The sequence below is a fragment of the Chlamydotis macqueenii genome, chromosome 13, assembly GCF_036417535.1.
Source record: "Chlamydotis macqueenii isolate bChlMac1 chromosome 13, bChlMac1.mat, whole genome shotgun sequence".
Classification (NCBI taxonomy): domain Eukaryota; kingdom Metazoa; phylum Chordata; class Aves; order Otidiformes; family Otididae; genus Chlamydotis; species Chlamydotis macqueenii.
Window position 1 is genome coordinate 16,843,094 of NC_141568.1, and position 9,644 is coordinate 16,852,737.

General features: G+C 41.8%; 1 protein-coding gene across 1 annotated transcript in view; it reads right to left on the reverse strand.

Moving 5' to 3' along the window:
- The window catches only part of SMPD3 (sphingomyelin phosphodiesterase 3), a 124,428-nt gene extending 116,650 nt beyond the window's left edge, over nucleotides 1-7,778 (reverse strand). Inside the window, exon 1 of the mRNA XM_086757871.1 lies at nucleotides 7,640-7,778. The gene's annotated coding sequence lies outside the window, so the exon portion shown is untranslated. The remainder of the gene's footprint in view (nucleotides 1-7,639) is intronic.
- Between the last annotated feature and the right edge of the window lie 1,866 nt (nucleotides 7,779-9,644).

Sequence of the window (9,644 nt, forward strand, 5' to 3'; positions counted from 1 at the left end):
GACACTTGAAACCTGTCTATGAGAAAAAGTAGTGAGGAAAATAATAGTCAAAAGCATTAAGACCTGAGGAAAATGATTGACCTGAGTGGAAGCCAGTGGGGTTGCGGGTTGAGGGGTGGTGGATTGTGGTGTTTGTTTCTTTTAGGACTGGGCTTGGCTTTTTCTTTCTGAGAAAGTTTAGTGTGCAAAATCTGCAAGGTTAATGTATAAACTAAACTTGAAGGACCTTACCATTGTACAATAATGAAATCAAGCATCATATCAGCTAGCAGAGATTAACTCTTCATATTTGTTGTAAGTTGCTTGCGCAGACTGTATTGGAAAGTCAGAACAGCAAACATGTAGGACTGCTTGTTTCGTGCTGGCTTAGTGATCTGATAAGATAGTGTTCTGCACCTGTAGATTGACTCTTATGTTCCATAGCCTTTTCTTCCAGGGCCAAAACACAGACTAATGTAATTATGTGTTAGATGTATGCATCAGCAGCCTGTGTGCTGTGTGTCAAAGAAACTTTAGGTAAAGGTTTCTCTATACTTCTGTTCCACAAAGATTTAGCTGTGCCTGTTCCTTTTCACCTTATGTACCTTGGATACATTACTCTTTCGCTTTGGAAGACTTTAAAGAGTGGAATATTGGGCTAAAGCTGGAGGATCTGAGAAGTGATCAGAAGGCTGGCTTTTAAAAAGGTGCAATCATCTATTTCTGTCACTCATGTAATTTGAAAATTAATAGTTTAACAAGGAAGCTGAAATGACAAACTCAGGGCCTTCTCTCAGTCATAAAAAATGATAAAAATCATCTTATATCCAAGATATGCCAATCCATTTACAGCAGTATACAACTGGAATTGGGTCTGCCAGTCTGTGGTGGCCAACTTCTCGTGCTTCATTTCCATCGTCTATTGTTCTTTCAAAGGAATGCTTATCATATAGCTGATACCCTGGCAGCAACTAGAGTAATCTACATAATTGCACCTTATCAGGACAGGCTTTTTTTTTGGTAATTTTTCTACCTTTGGTGTGGGAGTAGAAACAATGAAGTGCTGTTTTTTAGACTATACAGTCATCTTTAGTTTTACATTGTCTTGCCATGTTTGAAGGGTACATGCAGCTGAAAGTTAAAGCTCTATGGAGCTTTAAGTTTCATCATGAAAAAGTGATGGTATGTGCATCTACAGTGGCTAGCAATCCTCATCTCCCATATGTGTTGGCAAAATATGCACCCTTATCCTCCAAAATTAATTATGGACACTGTCAGGGTTTCTTCCTCTGTCTCTTTCTCTAAGAGGTACTAAGGGATTCCAGCATGGATTTTACCCTTTCCTTTCACTCATGGGGACAAGAGAACACAAACTTCTCTCTAACCTCTGAATAGATTTGCTGATGTATCCCAGTCCACACAGAAATAATAAATTAACAAGATTGTTATATTTCTTCATTTGTCTCTGCCAGTTCTTTAGCTTGGATAAGAGACTCCTGTCTGTGTTGTGTTTTCTAGCGTCTCCCTGTCTTTTCCTTCTGCTAGTAGAGTCATTGGTGGAATTCAGCTTTGAGCTGGATGAAGCACTTCTGTAGAAAAAGCTATGAAACTCTCATCTGTATGGCCATACTGATTTCACAGAAGTAACTGTGCTGAGTATTCAGGAACTGAATAGTCTTTCTTCCAGTCTGTGGTATTTGAAGCATTTCATGGCACACTCACTATTTTAATGTATCTCCACTCCACTTGTCACTTTTCACTGAGACAGAATTTCTCATTGTTTTCAATATCAGTGACAGACAGTTCTGCTTAGTAATGTGGTAAGGGTGGAGCAGCCTGAATAGAAAGCTACAGCCTTTCAACTGATAGCTGCTATTTTCTTAAAAAAATAATATTATCTCTTCCCAGGCAGGGTTAAACTCTGCCTTTTCTCCATCCAGTAACTGCTTAATAAAGAAAGAAAACAAAGTTGCACAACTTGCTGAGGTGAGTGATCGTGAATCTTTCTGCTGGCCTCTTTACAGTTACGGTAAAGGAGTCTATGGATTTTTACCCCTTTTTCTAACATGGCTTTGTCAATGTTTGAGTAAGTAAAGGGAGTAAAGTGATTACTTAACTCCTCTTTTGGCAGAGAGGAGATTAAAGACATCCTGCTTAAAAGCAAATTAAAAACCTAAAACCTGTGTTGAAGCAAAACTGTTAATTAAATGTTAACTTGTTTCGAAATAGTCAAGAGGGACAGATGGAATCCTGTGATTCTCTCTTCTCCTTCAGTCAGTTTTTAAAATATATTAAAAGCTTGTATACTTCTGAGTGACAGATAAGGCTTGTCACTTTAGGGGTTATTTTTGCTATTGTTAATACTGAAATAGATTGTGCTTGAGTTACAGTAGTTGACAGAATTCTGTAGTACCACAGAGCACATACTTGTCTTGCATTTATTATCTCAGTTTTCAGATTTAAGGAGCTCAGTGTGGTTAAACTTTGAAATCATGTAACAGTAATAGAATCCTGTTCAAGTTGATGCCTTTTAGCAAGCAAGGGAGCGGGGGGGGGGGTGGTATGATTGTACAGTAAACACATGTTAAACTTGTTTCTTAATGTATTCTTTAAGCCAGCATTCAGCTACCCAGAATAGTGCCTAGAACATGCTCTCTGCAGTTTGCACTGAACTCATAGTGCATCTTGTGGTATTTTTCCCATGACACAGTGATCTGAGCCTTGATATACTTCGTATTTAAAGCAGAATCTCTCAGCTTGTGTCATCTAATTTTAACCCTTTTTCTGGTAGTGTATTTCTGGAGTAAACATCCTCTTGATTATCTGAAGAATATACATTTTGAATGATCTCAAAATTGAACTGAGTTGTTAAATCTTGTTCTAATTCTGTAGTTGAACCATGTCATAAGTCACATGCTAGTTTCCAAACTACAAGTTTCAACAGATGCTGTGGGAATTTTAACAAAGGGCACCCTTAATCGTTGCCCATATTTTCAGGATGCCAATTTAATGTTTGTCCACTCTGTATTTGCGATGCTGAAATTTTAATGCACTTCCAAAGCAAAGATACCAAACCATGTCACCAGAGCTGCTCTCTACTTGCAAATACAGGCAAGAATAGTCTCTGTCTGCAGGCATCAAGCGAAGTGGACAGGCAGAGGCTAAACTTCTTGAGTGCAATATTGCTTGGGCATAGATGACTCTTCTATTATAATGCCTGAGACATCTTGGATCCAAACCTAAAGTAGACTGAAGCTACTGGAAATTCTGTCTGTTTCAGAATTTTTAAAGAATTTGGTCCTGTATGTTTCATATGGAATATGTAAGATAGCTGTATTTGCAAATTTTATCAAGTTGCTTTTTTTTTTGAGGACAGGTAGCAAGAGGGTTAAAAAAAAAAAACCCACCAAAAACCCTGTAACTTTTTAATAGTAGCCTCAGATAAGTCTCAAAGAAAGCAAAAAAAGAAACCTGAAGAATGACAGAGTAAGTTATTTTGGTCAGTTCTCGCAAACAAATGCTAGTCCAGGCACATCATGTATGCTAACTGTAGAATAGCAGATGAGTGAAGAATATGAACTACAAAGTAGCATTTAACCTGAAGCCTAGTAGGCCAGCAGCCAGAGGGAATAATCATCACACACAGAACAGCAGGCATGCTGCCCAGGCATCCTTTCCCATTGAGGAGACTAGGGTCAGCTCACACACAGAGTGCTTTCTTTGTGTTCTTTAAATATACTTGTTAAACCTCAGACTCGTAGCACAAGATTCAAGACCGAGAGATTTCTCAGTCTTCCTCACCTTCACCGAGATTTTCTATAACCATGGAGTTGCTTGCTCCTGCTTTGACTTAAGAGGATGTTTGCTGGTCACTTCAGTGAGATACGGATGGCAGGATTCTGCCCGCTTTTAGAATAAAAGCTGAGTAACCCTGACAGTGTAGCCATCAAAGAGCAGTATTTGCATGACTAAGTCAAGAATTGCCAAAATCTGGTGACGTCCCAGTGCATAAATACAACTGTATGTGCAGGGCTTGCCCTCTATCTCATAGTCTTCCTCTTCTTACCCTCATCCCAAGCACTAGAAACAAATCTGAGTAAAATTTAGTCAAGAAGGAAAATCTTTTATCCATTGGCATTCCACACAGATACTGTCCCCAAACTATATGTTTCTCAGAAACTAGTTGTTCGAGACAAAATGAAATGGAATTGTATATTTCTGCACAAATCTTTGTCAGCATTGTATTGTCAGCTCAAATTATGGACTGTTTCTTTTTACAACAGTGGTCCTATTTCACTGCAGTCTAACATTTTCCCAGATTTTCCAGTGAGTTTGACCTGCGATACATAAAAAGTACATGATTATAGCAATCATTCTTGGAGAGTGGCTACAATTTTCTTCTGTTTACTCCTGAGTGTTGTGGAAAACTTACTACAAATGCTTAAAATCTATAGTTAAATATTTGCAAGTTAGGAGCTATACCTTCAAAAATTACTGAAAATATTACTTGCTACTTGAAGCAAGTCACTGGGATTATACCTTTTAAGTTAGCAGGCCCTCTCTTGTAAGAGGAAGCAGTTCAGTAACTGCTTATTGCATTGTGCATTTAAGATCTATGAAGGGCAGACTTGGGAGTATCATACTAACAATTTAAAGACATTTGTGGGGATAAGTAAAATCTAGTTATATTTAATGCCAAGCACTGCTAGAATTCAAGCAGAAAATTGCCACTACACAGTAGATAAAATTATTTTTTGCTTTTTTTTAGAATTGTGGAAAATACATAGGCTATCTCATCCACAATCCAAGGAGCAGAACAGCAGATAAAATACTTTATTCTGTAATACAGAGTGCTTTGGTTCTTTTTCATAAAGGTATGTGTCTTGTCACTCTCCCTCATATAGCTAGCAGTAAAGAAGCAGTAGTCTCTGCTTTTCAACAGCACATGTTGATTGTAATGATAGCATTTTTGTACAGATTGTGCTTATAAGGATTTTTTTAATCTTAAAAAAATCAAACCTCATTGTGTTGCTGTATAATGAGATCATAGCAGTAGCTCTAATGTTAAAAATATTTCCAGGTCAGTTTTTGTGAGTCTTTTTGAAAAACAGACTTTTACTTAAGTGTAATGGAAACATTTCCATTACTTTAGCAGTCTACTATAGAAGTTAAAATAAACATTTCCACTAAGAGATTGCAATTTGAGATTTATTGTACTGTGCTGAATGCATAATAAGTCGGTAGGGAAAGTTACAGTGGATTGTACATCAGAAAAATATTGATTGTTTATTGCCCAAGCTGACATGTAAGTAATTAGCATAAATGTTCTATTTGCAATAGCCTTTAGCGTAAACAATGTCAGGGTAACAGAACTGTCCTTTTTAAAATATTTTGGGAAGACCAGATCGTTGGCTCTATTAAAAGCATGCTGTGCTAGCTTCATTAGCACAAAGCAGCTTTGTCTTTGTCCTAACTGATCAGGTAAAAATATGAATGTGGCAGCAAGCACAGAGTCTCGGTTTATGAATTATAGCAATGTAGGGGTGTGGTCAGAGCATGCTGCTTAGCTCTTCTGATATTTTAGTGGCTTCTCAAGGGCTGTTGCAGGCAGCAGTAACTGAAAACATACAACTGAAATGTCTTCAGTGCCCTTCTGGTATTAAGCCTCTTTCATTCCTACCCAGAAATGAGAACCTATTTTAAGGTTTAACAGTGTCCTTTTAAATTAGAAGCAAACTGCCACAGTGAGATATTCAGGCTGAGTTAGGCAGTGTATGCTATGGTTACCACCACTAAACAGAGCTAGATCTGTTAAGATCAAAATGGTTGACTTGTCACTCTATAGTAATTGTTCTCTGTGGAAAAAATTCAATAGCATAGCTTAAATCACACATAGCCGATCACATGCTCTGAGGCTTCTGTGGTGCTGAGACTAAAAGGCAGAGGTAGGGAGGAGCTGTGTCAGGAAATCTTTTAATTCTACTGGTGGGGGGGGAGCTCTCCTTGCATACAGTCATATGCAGAAATTGATTTTTATTTTACAGTAATGTGCTATTATAATTGTTAACTAGATTCCTAAAAGGCTGCTTTGAAGGGCGTGATGTTATGCCCCTGCATATCCCAGGTGCCCATTAAAGGAGAGTTTTTGGATATGTGATGACTGTGAGATGGTATCAAGTCATTTTATTACGGTAAAGTACACAAACTGTTAAACTGCAGCCTGTCTAAGACAGATGGAATGCATGCTATCCTGGAAATGAATTACATTCGTGAACCTTAAAAGCACTAGTACAGAAAGAGTCATCAATGAAATATGAGAAGTAATAAGCTTCTATCCAGGCTGGGGAATCTTAACAAACTGATATGAGTCCCATCAGCTTGATTTTAAACACCTGCCTTACTGATCCCAGCAATTGCCTTTCTGGCTCTTTTTCTGGTTTGATACATTATATAGTAACATGAGGAGCTGGGGATGCCTTATATGCAAAGAAATTATTATATTCATACAGGGTAGAAGTAGTTAAGAGTATGCCAATTAGACTGCATTTGGTTTTCTAAAGGAAGCAATTTTTCAGTCTTTGTTTTGGTTCTTCAGTTTCTTTTCAAAAATAAGTGTAGAAACTGTGCAAGTTGCTGGTCTAACAGCATGCAGTCTCCTAGGTTAAACTTCTCTCACTATCTACACCTGAGAAAAGTGCCGAGTTTCTGTTTTGCCACCTTCCCCCTTCCCATACCACTCTGAGAAATTGTAAGTCAGCCTGTATTACCAATTAAAAAAAAAGTATAGCTGCAGTCTGCTCTATCTAGGGTAAAACACATGGTCTTTTGATAGCTAAAGAATACTCACCAATCCTTTGACAACAGAAGCTACTACACATACAAGCAGTTAAGAACACTTGCTGGTTGATTATGCATGTTTAATATGCTTGCTCAATTCCCTATTCATCATCCAGCACTAAGAGGAAGCCTGAAGCGTCAGGCATAGCAGCACAATACTTGGCTGTAAATGACTTCATGTAGGATGTAAATTGTCATTTGGCCTTAAACATAGTGGAATTTTTTCCTCCCTTTTCTGATACACAGTGTTTCTGTGAATAGGTATGCTAATCTGTCTCTAACCTGCTGCTGCTTGTCCTAGCTCTTTGGTGGGGCTAGTAATCCACACAGAAATAAGTAAGAAATGAGTGCTGTGCTGAATCTATACAAGCACTACAGCTAAGGAGGGTACTCAAGGAAACCATTTTGCAGTCTTGACTATAGCATTACCTTACCTGTATGACAAACACTGTCTTTATCTTTCCCACTGCTGAACCATAAGAATAGGAACATGATTCCCAGAGCAAATTAATATATTTAGGTGGTTTTTTCCCTGCGTGTATCTAGGCACAGATATTTGCAGTTAACCAGCCGACCCTCTCTTCTCTTCTCTTCCCTTCCCCACCCCCCGGAAATTAAAATAACGAAACTACTTAAAAAGCAAATGCACTGCACTGCTTTGTTCCCCGTGGTCCAGCTCGCGGTGCTCGCTCCCCGCCAGACAGCTCGCCTCTCCAGCAGCCTTCGGGTCGGCAAAAGCCCCCCGAGCCGGGCCCGCAGGCAGCTTCGACCGGAGGGGCGGGCGGGGGTGCAATGCGGCTGGGCGGGGAGGGAGAGGCTTTACCTGCCGCGTTCCCCCGCGGAGCCAGGGGCGCCTGGAGCTGCTGCATCCACGCCGGGGCGCGGCGGGCGGGCGGGCGCTCAGAGTGCCTGGCGGAGGCGGCCGAGCGCTGGAGCCATCGCCGCGCCGGGGAGCGGTGGGAAGGGAGCGCCGCCGGAGCCTCCGTAAGCCGCGGGGAGACTCAGCACCTGGGCGCTGAACAGCTCCACGGAGCGCCACAGGCGGGGCCGGCGCCGCGCTCCCCGCCCCTGGGCGCGGGAGGGCCGCGCCGCCTCCCGCCTCGCTGCCCGGCGCTGCGGCCGCTCCGCCCTGCCCCGCCCCTCTCCCGCCGCAGGCGGGGAGCCGGCCCGCGGGCGGCGGCCGAGCAGAAAGGGCGGGAATGAGCGCGCTTCCCAGCCGCCCCCGCGGCGGGAGGAGATGGCTTTGTTCCTAGCGGCAGCCGGGAGTTGTAGTCCGGTGGGTTGCGGAGCGCTGGGAGCACCGGCATCAGGGGTTCAGTCGGGCGGTGCCTCCCATCCGGTGCCGTAACGGGGGCCTGACTGCAGGCGCGCTTGGGGGCCGGCGGCCTTGCGCCTCCCCGCGGTGTGAGCCCGCGCGAGGGAGAGGGGCGCTAGCGGCGGCGGCCCCGGCGGCTTTCCGCCCCTCAGCGCGGCTGGGCTGCTCCCGCGCCTCGCCGGGTGCGGCCGGGGGCGGCTGAGCTGCTCGTGGAGACTTCGCGAAATGTTTCACTGTGTTCTTTTTTGTTTGTTTTCTTTATCCCCCCGCTCTTTTCTTTAAATCAAGAGTTTAGGATGCTACTGTTCTTCCACAGTGTTAGAGGCTTTTTTTTCAGGAGAGAAAAAAAAAAAGTGATAGAGTTCTTATGGTCCTGGCGGAAGTCTGAACGCTGTACTCCTTCCCTCCCTCCCTCCCACCGAGGTTCAGAAGGTAGAAGATACATGTAAAGCAGTCAGACGGAGTCAGGACTCTACCTTGCTCATCAAAAGATGTAGCAAAAGATACTACAGCCCAATTGCAGCTGGCTTTCAGAAAGACATCTCTAATGCCGATGTTTATACAGGGCTCTTCAGATAGTTGTGAAGTATTTTATGAAGCAAGATATTTTATTAGTTAACTTATAACTGAACTGACATAGTATTTCCAAACAGTTTTTGTATTTGCTTGCTCATCAAAAGAAAAAATAATTATTCAGTGTAGTTTTAATTAGACGTTAATTTACACTTTTAGTAGTGACCACAATAGAAGAATCTTTCAAGAGTTGTTTAAAAAAGAGTTAAGGTTAACAAGTTAATTTAGCAGTTTGAGCACTAGCCCATCTCTCACCCTGAATTACGTGGTGTTGAAAGGTGCTGAAGGCTTGCGTATAGAATCCTGTATGTTAGGGTTGCATGTATGCACCTGCTAGCGCTGCTTGGAAACCCTGATGTTCAACCGTTGCCCTTATCTAGGAGAAGGTTTTTGGCAACTGTGCTGCAAGCTAGCAAGCAGTATGACAGAAAGCTAGGACAACCAAATTAAACTAAGCAGTATGTTTTATTTATGCTTTTAGCAAAACCTTCCTTTGGGTTATCTTCATCCCTATGTTGTTTATGCTAAACTAGTGATGCAGAAGAAGTTAGGTTTACTGCTTCTTTTTTTCAATGGGTAGATATTAAAATGATTTCTCATCCCCTTTCAGGTGCTTTCTTGTATAGTTCTTAAATGTAGCAAGTTTCCTTGATAGCAACTGGATCTCGCAGCCGCGCCCTGCTGAGCAAGTTCAATTCTGCAGCTATCCTTGAAAAGGTGAGAAGTTGACACTGACTCCGATGTTACCTGTTGCATAGCAATTCTTGGATTTAAAGTACTGTCACCTTTGTGTTGTAATGGATGCCTGCTCTGAAACTATGTTATATGCCACCAGCATACTAACTTGTTCACAGCGTAAGTAAAGTCTGTGCAATACATACGGTTGTTTGATGATTGTTCTAATCTTTGCTACATGACTACTCAATTACTTCCTGAAGTA